This window comes from Pristiophorus japonicus, chromosome 4 (assembly GCF_044704955.1).
Source record: "Pristiophorus japonicus isolate sPriJap1 chromosome 4, sPriJap1.hap1, whole genome shotgun sequence".
Classification (NCBI taxonomy): Eukaryota; Metazoa; Chordata; class Chondrichthyes; family Pristiophoridae; genus Pristiophorus; species Pristiophorus japonicus.
This window is the reverse complement of record NC_091980.1, coordinates 69844535-69856699: the sequence shown is the minus strand read 5'-3', so window position 1 is coordinate 69856699 and position 12165 is coordinate 69844535. Positions and strand designations below refer to the sequence as shown.

The 12165-nt window shown below is 45.3% G+C and overlaps 1 protein-coding gene across 4 annotated transcripts in view; it reads right to left on the bottom strand.

Annotated features, from left to right (window-relative positions):
• Window positions 1-4993, bottom strand: part of LOC139262949 (CCR4-NOT transcription complex subunit 6) — a 113010-nt gene extending 108017 nt beyond the window's left edge. The window contains exon 1 of one of the 4 annotated variants that reach the window (XM_070878302.1): window positions 4765-4993. The gene's annotated coding sequence lies outside the window, so the exon portion shown is untranslated. Of the gene's footprint in view, window positions 1-4128; window positions 4236-4271; window positions 4641-4686 lie in introns of those variants that run through there. The other 3 variants (XM_070878306.1, XM_070878305.1, XM_070878304.1) reach the window with 3 other exon arrangements.
• Between the last annotated feature and the right edge of the window lie 7172 nt (window positions 4994-12165).

Below are 12165 nucleotides of genomic sequence, written 5' to 3'. Positions count from 1 at the left end.
GAGAGGGCAGAGAGCGAGCGAGAGAAAGAGGACGGAGAGAGCGAGCGAGAGAAAGAGGACGGAGAGAGCGAGCGAGAGAGAGAGAGGACGGAGAGAGCGAGCGAGAGAGAGAGAGGACGGAGAGAGCGAGAGAAAGAGAGGAGGGAGAGAGAGAGCGCGAGAGAAAGAGAGCACGGAGAAAAGAGAGAGAGAGAGAGCGAGAGAAAGAGGACACGGAGAGAGAGCACAAGAGAAAAAGAGGACGGAGAGCGAGTGCGAGAGAGAAAGAGAGGACGGAGAGAGAGAGCGAGAGAGAAAGAGAGGACGGGGAGAAAGAGAGGACCATCGAAGAGAAAGGGAGTCTGGTGCGAGGGGTGGGGGAGAAAGGAGAGAGGGAGAAGTGAGTTGGGGGCAGAAGGCAGTCAGGGGGCAACGGGGGGAGGGTGGAGGAAGAGAGAGATGGGGAAGAGAGAGTTGGGGGGGGCCGGGAGGAGGGGTTGGAGAAAGAGAGTGAGAAGGGAATGATAAATAATAGTGTTTCTACCGCAGCCATGATTGAATTTTTATTTACTGTTCACAGATTTAAACAGATAGCTGCAAACAATTAACCAAATAGAAATGTGACATGCATACATACCTACACACAATCTTATTTTTCTCTCATTAAACATCCAGTCAGCACATTTACCTTAATTGCCTACCATTCATAGGCACCTGCATTAACATTTTCAAGCAACTTTTTAAAAAGTTTCTTTTACAGATACTTCACTTATACTAAACTTAAGATAATATGCCTGTTTAAAGAGAAATTTGGTCTGTTCTTAAAACCATAAAGTTAAAACTACTACAGTAGTGTAACAAGCTATTAAACTGTTAGGAGCTAGAAGTTAATGGTCTGCTTAGCTTACATGGCCCCAATTTAGGTTTATCCATCAACTTTTGTCACGAGGTTATCCCTCACAACTTACCAAAATTCCCTGGATTCTGGGAAGATCCCAGCAGATTGGAAAATTGCAAATTTCACACCCCTATTTGAAAAAGGAGACAGACAAAAAGCAGGAAACTATGGACCAGTTAGCCTAACATCTGTCATTGGGAAGATGTTGGAGTCCATTATTAAAGAAGCAGTAGCAGGACATTTGGAAAAGCAAAATTCAGTCAAGCAGAGTCAGCATGGATTTATGACTGGGAAGTCATGTTTGACAAATTTGCTAGAATTCTTTGAGGATGCAAGAAACAGTGTGGATAAAGGAGAACCAGTGGATAGAGTGTATTTGGACTTCCAGAAGGCATTTGACAAGGTGCCACATAAAAGGTTACTGCACAAGATAAAAGTTCACAGGGCTGGGGGTATTATATTAACATGGATAGAGGATTGGCTAACAAACAGAAAATCAGGATAAGTGGTTCATTCTCGGGTTGGCAATCAGTAACCAGTGAGGTGCCGCAGGGATCAGTGCTGGGACCCTAACTATTTATAATCTATATCAACGACTTGGAGGAAGGGACCGAGTGTAACGTAGCCAAGTTTACCGACGATAAAAAGATGGGAGGAAAAGCAATGTGTGAGGCGAACACAAAAAATCTGCAAAAGGACAGACAGGCTAAGTGAGTGGGTAAAAATTTGGTAGATAGAGTATAATATTGGAAAGCGTGAGGTCATGCACTTTGGCAGAAAAAAAATCAAAGAGCAAATTATTATTTAAATAGAGAAAGATTGCAAAGTGCTGCAGTACAGCAGGACCTGGGGGTACTTGTGCATGAAACACAAAATGTTGGTATGTAGGTACAGCAAGTGATCAGGAAGGCCAATGGAATCTTGGCCTTTATTGCAAAAGGAGATGGGAGTGTAAAAGCAGGGAAGTCTTGCTACAGTTGTACAGGGTATTGGTGAGGCCACACCTGGAATACTGTGTGCAGTTTTGGTTTCCATATTTACTTGGAAGGATATACTTGCTTTGGAGGCAGTTCAGAGAAGGTTCACTCGGCTGAGATGAGGGGATTGACTTATGAGGAAAGGTTGAGTAGGTTGGGCCTCTACTCATTGGAATTCAGAAGAATAAGAGGTGATCTTATCAAAACATATAAGATTGAGGGGGCTTGACAAGGTGGATGCATAGAGGATGTTTCTACTGATGGGAGAGACTAAAACTAGGGGGCAGAATCTTAGAATAAGGGGCCACCCATTTAAAACTGAGATGAGGAGAAATTTCTTCTCTGAGGGTTGTGGATCTGTGGAATTCACTGCCTCAGTGAGCGGTGGAAGCTGGGACACTGAATAAATTGAAGACAGAAATAGGCAGTTTCTTAAACGATAAGGGAATAAGGGGTTATGGAAAGCGGGCAGGGAAGTGGACCAGAGTCTATGATCGGATCAGCCATGATCGTATTAAATGGCGGAGCAGGCTCGAAGGGCCATATGGCCTTCTCCTGCTCCTATTTCTTATATTCTTATGTAACTTGAAACTGAGTGACGAACAAATTATAACATTTGTGCATTTTTAGCTTCTACGAGGCACAACCTGTTAAGCTGATAAATCATTACAGATTGGTTTAATTCACATGGGAGTTTGGAAGACAGCAGCAAGCTCTTGCTTGGGAGTAGTACATGATTGAGGGAGTCATACATGGCTTTTTCTGGCAGTAATTACTTAATTCCAGTTCTTGTACAGATGGTAATACAGATGGTGGAGGGTACACTTTATGGTCCAGGAGGCCTTGTTCATCCCAAGCTATCATACTAGCATGCAGAGAGCAGCAACAAAATCTCAAGATTTATTGTGTCACCAATATACTCTTTGGAAAATTAGCAAAGAAATAAAATCAATCCATATACAGAATTTCACAACTAGACAACAATTTCAATTGGAAGCCATCAAGTCAAATTTTGAATGGTCTACTTGAGGAGTATCAGGGCTATGGACAGGGTGCATAAGAGATCTCGGACGATACTCAGATTGGGTGGTTTTAGCTTGGAGATGAGAAAAATGAAATCCTTGATAGGAGAGATGTTAAAGAGGAATAACAGAACATGCTGGAACCCAGCAAGTCAAACAATATCTGTGGATAATTAACTTAAGATGTGAAGCATTTATCAAAGTATTTAGTTAAAACTAACTCAACTCTTCGCTTCAGATACTGTCTGACCGGCTGAGTTTTTCCAGCATTTTTTGTTTCCTATTACCAGCAGCTGCTGTTTTCTGCTTTATGCTCAAAAAGGTGAAAAGGAGAGCTAATCAAAGAGTTCAAAATTGTAAGATCCTGATAAATTAAATAAGGAATAACTATTTCCACTGGCCAGTGAACCCATAACTAGCAGGAATATTTTTTTAAATCACCAAGAATGATGAAAGATATTAATAACTCTGAATAAAATAAAACTTAAGTTTTGAAGTGCCCTACTAAAAACATTGATGGAAACAGAATAATTGATAAGTTAACCTGAATGAAGGAAGTAGATAAATATTTGGGGAAAGTGTACAAGGATATAGGAAAAGTATAAAGAATAGGCAGCAAATGAGAGCTGGTGCAGTTGCAATGAGCTAAATCCTTCTGTGCTGTAAAATCCTATGATTCTAGCTGTAACTTGGAAGTAGAGTTTAATGAACACATCTACACAAGTAGAAAAACATTTCACCCAAATTCCCAGTCAATAAAGCAGGCTCAGGATAAACGTACAAAACGAAGTCAGTATGTACTTTACACTTCATCAGGGAAAATACTTCCTGTACACTGCAACCCTTAATGTTGAAAATATGTGTTGTTTTCATCTGTTATTCACAGGGTGGCTCAAAGGACGTTCAATCGCAACAACTGCACGTGGTAAATAAATATTGGTCGTTTGGGCTTTTTGCATGTGTCCATGTGTACTTTAAATTACAATTAAAATGCAACATTACAGCACGATATACAGCACAAGTTTTTTCTCTCCACATTATCTACTTCAAAAAGGTCATGTTGTTCGAAGTATGAACTAAACACGTAGTTTTAAAAACTTAACCAGTTTTTCAGCTCATGCGAAAATCCATCATAAAAATGTGATAAAGTTGAAATACTTGACCATTACAAATGCAAAACTATTACTTTTCCCCTAAATGTATCAGTTTAATTTCCTTTCTTTTCCAACATGCTGTGCCTCCATTCACTTACCAACTGAAGTGGTGAAATGCTATACCATACAAAAAGAATAGATACAGTAATTTGCAGACTGCTTGTGTGTCCCCAAATCACACATCACTAGTATTACCATTATCAAACTGAGGCGCAAAGAACTACGTTCTAAATCAACCTACCTTCATCGCGGATGTTCCGCCCCTAAACTGCACCCATTGGCTGAGAAAAACCCGCCGCACGCCACATTGGTGAACAGTTTGCCTGTGAGTGGCGCGTTCAGCTGTCAATCAAATCAGACCAGCACACTTCCGCTACAAAGCTCGGTCGCTCTGTCGTTCAAATAAAAGCTCCCCCCACTACTAACAACGTGTAGGCCTCACGTTTACTACATAAAAGAAGCGACTTAGTTTTTCGCTCAACCTAGACGCTAAAGACTTTTTCAGAAATATAAAGCTCAAATAAAACAAATGAAGTCGACGAGGTGGAAAAAATAGCTAAGTAATTTTTTAAAAAACTTGAGTTGGAAGTTCTAAATTTAAATATAAAAACCTCGCTCGGTTCAGAGCTCGTATGTTTACACGTTACAATAAATACCTTTTGACTAAGCAAAGCAGGAAATTAATGAAACCTTAAACCATTAGGTTTGAAGTGAGAAAACATTTTTTTTTGTACCTGCGAACACATAACAAAAGTTCTAGACCTTTCTTGCCTTCGCCTATAAACCCAGCGAGCCCGTTCTAAAAGCAAACAATCATCATGGCGCCCGCTTTCCATTATTTCCCGGAGACTTTTCCCCTCCTTGGGACCCGCTGATTGGCTGCGGCGCGGACCGTACCATTCGGCCTCACGTGAAGCAAAACAAACGGAGGTGGAGCGAGGGCCAGAAGGGCTCGAGCGGCAGGTGAGGCGCGGCTGTTGGCAGCGCGCGTCTGCTCAGTGGCAACTGTTCGCCTCGGCTGAGGGAGCTGAGTAAATCCGTGCAAGGCATCAACTATGGCGGAGCCCTGCCGCCTTCACAGTGCAGCAGTAATCATTTCGTTTTCCAAATAATGTTCATTGTTTTTTTGATAGAGAGATGTTTATGTTCGTCGGATCTATTTGGAAGGCTAGGAAGATTGTAAAAGTGCTTTCAATAATAAAAATGCCTAGTTTACACGACTGGGTTAGATAATAGATTGATTTGGATTGAAAGCGGCGGAAAAGGTTTATAATTGGTAACATGGCTGAATTAATATTGTGCATCATGCTGTCATTTTGTTTCTTCAGTTCCGTTAAAAGTATAAAGTAAAAGGAAATTATTGGGAGCGGCATCGATCGGTATCAAATTACTAGCCTGCTGTATACATTAACACATTGGAATAGGAGTTTCCCAGAGGTGAGGGTCAAAATGTCATGTTTTCTTTCTCCTTAAAACTATTAGAGCTCATTTTGAAGTGTTTATACAGTAGTATATCCGAATATGTTTTCATTGGAATTCTGTTTATTGTAGATTCAGACAATTTATTATATACAGCATGTTTATCAGGTTATATTGCCTTAGTGAAGATGTTGACGATGACTTGGAGTTCAGCTTCAATGTGTGCAGACGCAAGCGTCGCCCGCGTACTGTAGTTCGACAACAAAGGATGGGACGGTCTTGGATCTGGCCTGGAGGCGACAAAGGTTGAACAGGTTTCCACTGGATCTATAGTTTAGTTCCACTCCAGCCTGTTGAGTGTGAGGTGGAGCATTGCAGCGAGGAAGATCGAGAAGAGAGTTGGCGCGATGACACCAGTCCGGCCGTTGATTGGATCTGTTGGTCAGGATCACGGCTTGCATGTTGTCATGGAGCAGGCGGAGGATGACGACAAACTTTTGGGAGAAGCCGAAACAAAGGAGGACGCTCCATAGTCCCTTGCGGTTGACAGTGTCAAAGGCATTTGTACGGTCAAAGAAGGCCGTGTACAAGAGTTGGTGCTGTTCCCTGTAGTTCTCTTGCAGTTGTCGCGCCATAAAGATCATGTCCGTTGTACCCCGTAATGGATGGAATCTGCACTGTGACTCCGAGAGGAGCTCCTCAGCCACAGGGAGAAGACGGTTGAGGGGGATTCTAGCGATGCCTTTCCCAGTGGCTGATAATAGGGAGATTCCTCTGTAGTTGCCGCAGTCGGACTTGTCCCCTTTTTTAAAGATGATTTTTCATGATTGCTGCGCATCTCAGATTTCCCGGCATGCTCTCGAGACATACGAAAGCATGGGCCTTACACTCAACATCCATAAGACAAAGGTCCTCCACCAACCTGACCCTGACACACAACACTCTCTCCCAGTCATTAAGATCCACGGCACGGCCCTGGACAACGTGGACCACTTTACATACCTCTGGAGCCTATTATCAACAAGGGCAGACATCGACGACGAGGTTCAACACTGCCTCCAGTGGGCCAGCGCAGCCTTCGGCCGCCTGAGGAAGAGAGTGTTCGAAGATCAGGCCCTAAAATCTGGCACCAAGCTTATAGTCTACAGGGCTTCAGTGATTCCCGCCCTCCTGTATGGCTCAGAGACGTGGACCATATACAGTAGATACCTCAAATTGCTGGAGAAATACCACCAACGATGTCTCCGCAAGATCCTGCAAATTCCCTGGGAGGACAGATGCATCAACATCAGTATTCTCGATCAGGCCAATATCCCCAGCATCAAAGCACTGACCAAACTCGACCAGCTCCGTTGGACGGGCCACATCGTCTGCATGCCCGATACAAGACTCTCAAAGCAAGCGCTCTACTCGGAACTCTTACATGGCAAGCGAGCCCCAGGTGGGCAGAGGAAACGTTTCAAAGCCTCAAAGCCTCCTTGATAAAGTGCTACATCCCCACCGTCACCTGGGAATCCCTGGCCAAAGACTGCCCTAAGTGGAGGAAGAGCATCCGGAGGGTGCTGAGCACCTCGAGTCTCGTCGCTGAGAGCATGCAGAAATCAAGTGCAGGCAGCGGAAGGAGCGTGCATCAAACCAGACTCCCCACCCACCCTTTCCTTCAACCACTGTCTGTCCCACCTGTGACAGAGACTGTAATTCCCGTATTGGACTGTTCAGTCACCTGAAAACTCACTTTTAGAGTGGAAACAAGTCTTCCTCGATTTCGAGGGACTGCCTATGATGATGATTGGGACAAAGCAGGCATGTGTTCAGATAGACTGGATTTATTCAGACAGCTAAAGTACAGTGCAAGTTTTGGTTGAGTTTTCATAGCATAGTGTTTTTACTTGAAACTCATTGAAGTTAAGTCGGCCTCCTGTAACTCTAGCAAGGACCTGGTCGCACCTGCAGACATGACCCTGGACCCCCACTGCCTCAGTGGTTGCTCTAATGATAAACTGTCTGCCAGAAATGTCGTCCACCATTCTGTAGGTTCCCCTAAATAGACTTCCCATTCTTCCGGCACTTGAACTTTAGTTGCTGCTCAGCTCATAACCTTGCTCTACAAATGCTCTTGTTTGTGCATAACCGATCATCCCACTCCCCTACCCACTTCCTTCCAGCCCCTTCCTCTTCTCTCTTCAGATCTTTAATTCCCATGCTGCTTTCTTTGCTTCCTATAAATCCCAACTCTTCCAAAAAAGCTGCCCTATTTTTCCATTACATGCTGTCCTGAGAGCGTTCCTCTCTCTGCCATCATTTACCCAAAACTGAGCTTCTAGGCCATATCTTCTCCATCACACCGATTACTTCTAATATCTGTATCACCTTCCCCCATCGCTGCCCAGCCCAGCTGATGCTCAAATTCTTATCCATGCCTGTCACCTTAAGGATGAACTATTCTAGTGCTCTTGGCTAGCTCCCATCCTCCATGCTCTGTAAACTTCAGCACATCAAAAGCTCTGCTGCAAGGATCCAATACAGTGCCAAGTCCCATTCATGTATCATTCCTTTCCTGATCCTGCAATGCTTCAAATTTAAAACTCTCATCCTTGTGTTTAAATCAGTTCATGGCCTTGTCCCTCTCTAGCTATGTAACCTGCTCCAACCCTACATGCCATCAGAACTTTCCGTTCCTCTGACTAAAGCCTAGTGCATTTCCCTCTTCCCTTTGCCCCACCATTGTTGGCCCTTCCTTTAGCCATCTAGGCACCATGGTCAAAAATTCCCTCCTAAACATAAGAACATAAGAAATAGGAGCAGGAGTAGGGCCTCAAACCTGCTCCACCATTTAATAAGATCATGGCTGATCTGATCATGGGCTCAGCTCCGCTTCCCTGCCCGCTCCCCATAACCCTTTACTCTCTTAGCGCTCAAAAATCTGTTTATGTCCACCTTAAATATATTCAATGACCCAGCCTCCACAGCTCTCTGGGGCAGAGAATTTCACAGATTTACAACCCTCTGAGAAGAAATTCCTCCTCATCTCAGTTTTAAATGGGTGACCTCTTATTCTAACACTATACCCCTAGTTCTAGATTCCCCCATGAGTGGAAACATCCTCTCTGCATCTATCTTGTTGAACCTCCTCATTATCTTATATGTTTCAATACGATCATCTCTCATTCTTCTGAACTCCAGTGAGTACAGGCCCAACCTGCTCAACCTTTCTTAATAAGTTAACCCCTTCATCTCCAGAATCAACCGAGTGAACCTTCTCTGAACTGCCTCCAATGCAAGTATATCCATCCTTAAATAAGGAGACCAAAATTGTATGAAGTACTCCAGGTGTGGCATCACCAATGCCCTGTACAGTTGCAGCAGGACTTCTCTGCTTTTATACTCTATCCCCCTTGCAATAAAAGCCAACATTCCATTTGCCTTCCTGATTACTTGCTGTACCTGCATACTAACTTTGTGTGATTCATGCACAAGGACCTCCAGGTCCCTCTGTACTGCAACATTTTGTAATTTTTCTCCATTTAAATGATTTGCTTCTTTATTTTTTCTGCCAAAGTGGATAACCTCAAACTTTTCCACATTATACTCCATCTGCCAGATTTTTGCCCACTCACTTAGTCTGTCTATATCCCTTTGGAGATTTTTTGTGTCCTCACAACTTGCTTTCCACCCATCTTTGTATCATCAGCAAACTAGGCTACATTACACTCGGTCCCTTCATTCAAATCATTGATCTAGATTGTAAACAGTTGAGGCCCCAGCACCGATCCCTGTGGCACCCCACGAGTTACTGTTTGGCAACTGGAAAATTACCCATTTATCCCAACTCTCTGTTTTCTGTTAATTAGCCAATCCTCTATCCATGCAAATATATTAGCCCCAACTCTGTGGACTTTCATCTTGTGCAGTAACCTTTTATGTGGCACCTTATCGAATTCCTTCTGGAAATCCAAATACACCATATCCACTGGTTCCCCTTTGTCCACCCTGCTCGTTACATCCTCAAAGAACTCCATCAAATTTGTCAAACATGATTTCCCTTTCATGAAACCATGCTGACTCTGCTTGATTGAATCATGCTTTTCCAAATGTCCTATAACTGCTTCCTTAATAATGGACTCCAGCATTTTCCCAACGACACATGTTAGGCGAACTGGTCTATAGTTTCCTGCTTTCAGTTTGCCTCCTTTTTTAAATAGGGGCGTTACATTTGCAGTTTTCCAATCCGCTGGGACCTCCCCAGAATACAGGAAATTTTGATAGATTACAACCAGTACATCCACTATCTCTGCAGCCACTTCTTTTAAGACCCCAGGATGCAAGCCTTCGCCATTTCTCCACCCATCTCATTCAAGACTTTCTGTAAAACCCACCTTTTTGCCAAAACTTTTGGTTTCCTCTCCTAATTTCTCCCTTTTTGGCTAATCATCCAATTTCGTCTGATTGCAGCTCTGTAAAGCGCCTTGAACATAAGAAATAGGAGTAGGAGTAGGCCATATGGCCCCTCAAGCCTGCTCCGCCATTTAATACGATCATGGCTAATCCGATCATGGACTCGGGTCCATTTCCCTGCGTGCTCTCCATAACTCCTTATTCCCTTATCGTTTAAGAAACTGAATAAATTTAAGACAGAAATAGACAATGTCCCAACTTCCATAGCTCTCTGAGGCAGCGAATTCCACAGATCCACAACGCTCTGAGAGAAGAAATTTCTCAGTTTTAAATGGATGGCCCCTTATTGTAAGATTTTGCCCTCTAGTTCTAGTCTCCCCGATCAGTGGAAACATCCTCTCTGCATCCACCTTGTCAAGCCCCCTCATAATCTTATACGTTTCGGTAAGATCACCTCTCATTTTCTGAATTCCAATGAGTAGAGGCCCAACCTACTCAACCTTTCCTCATAAGTCAACCTCCTCACCTCTGGAATCAACCTAGTGAACCTTCTCTGAACTGCCTCCTAAGCAAGTATATCCTTTCGTAAATATGGAAACCAAAACTGCATGCAGCATTCCAGGTGTGGCCTCACCAAAACGCTGTACAACTGTAGCAAGACTTCCCTGCTTTTATACTCCATCCCCTTTGCAATAAAGGCCAAGATTCCATTGACCTTCCTGATCACTTGCTGTACTTGCATACTAAGCTTTTGTGTTTCATGGAACATTTTTCTATGTTAAAGAAATGTAAGTTGTTGTAGTTATACAACTCTCTTGAATTTGCCATGACAATCGGTCTTTACTATCTTGCTTGGCACTTCATTTCATTCATTCAAGATGCTTTATGATTAAAGCAGTTAAATCTAAATTCTTTTCACGTTCCCTCTTCTAAATTTGATGTTAAAACTCTTTTGTAGAAGGATGCGCTTATTTGTACTGCAAAAATGACCACCATGCTCCAACCTTGAAGTTTCACAGGAATGTGTAACTGGAACCGCCCATCCCAAAGTCTCACTGACTTTGCAAATTGTAATTCGATCTACTTGACTTCCTGAAGTGACAGGTCAGAGTTCCCCAGAAGACAGCAAGGGCCAGCCGAAGTGTCTTACCCCAGTCCAAGTGCCTTCCCCAAGTCGAAGTGCGTGCCTTCCCCAGTCGAAGTGTCTTATCCCAGTCCAAGTGCAAGTGCATCCTTCCACGCCACCCCACCCCCATAGATGGGGCAGGCATTCTGTACGGATTGTTAACAGGTTTATTGGATATGAAGTGAATAGTGACTGTTGTGACTTCTGGACATCATCCACTCCCGATGTCCCTTGTAGGGGGGTTGGAAGAAAGTGATCCATCTTTCTTGAGTTCACCCTCTCCCCTCCGATCCCACGCCCCCCACACGTGTCTCTTTCCCCCGCTCTCCCAGTCTCTCTCTCCCGGTCTCTCAATCGCTCCCGCGCTCTCCCTCGAGCGCTGGCTCCTGCTCGTTCTCTCTCGCCCGTCCTCTCGCGCCCGTCCTCTCGCTCTCGCCCGCCCGCGCCCGCTCGACTGGCCCCTCTCGCCCGCGCCCTCTTGCCCTCAGCCTACCCCGCGCTCGCCCTCGCTTGCCCCGCCCTCTTTCCCCCCCCCATCCCTCTCTTCCCCCCCATCCCTCTCTTTTCCCCCCCATCCCTCTCTTTTCCCCCCATCCCTCTCTTTTCCCCCCCATCCCTCTCTTTTCCCCCCCATCCCTCTCTTTTCCCCCCCATCCCTCTCTTTTCCCCCCCGTCCCTCTCTTTTCCCCCCCGTCCCTCTCTTTTCCCCCCCGTCCCTCTCTTTTCCCACCCGTCCCTCTCTTTTCCCCCCCCGTCCCTCTCTTTTCCCCCCCCGTCCCTCTCTTTTCCCCCCCCGTCCCTCTCTTTTCCCCCCCCGTCCCTCTCTTTTCCCCCCCCGTCCCTCTCTTTTCCCCCCCCGTCCCTCTCTTTTCCCCCCCCGTCCCTCTCTTTTCCCCCCCCGTCCCTCTCTTTTCCCCCCCCGTCCCTCTCTTTTCCCCCCCCGTCCCTCTCTTTTCCTCCCCCGTCCCTCTCTTTTCCCCCCCGTCCCTCTCTTTTTCCCCCCCGTCCCTCTCTTTTTCCCCCCCGTCCCTCTCTTTTTCCCCCCCGTCCCTCTCTTTTCCCCCCCGTCCCTCTCTTTTCCCTCTCGCCCCCCCCTCTCTTTTCCCTCTCGCCCTCCCGGTCTCTCCCTCTCGCCCTCCCGGTCTCTCCCTCTCGCCCTCCCGGTCTCGCCCTCCCGGTCTCCCCCGCCCCCCTG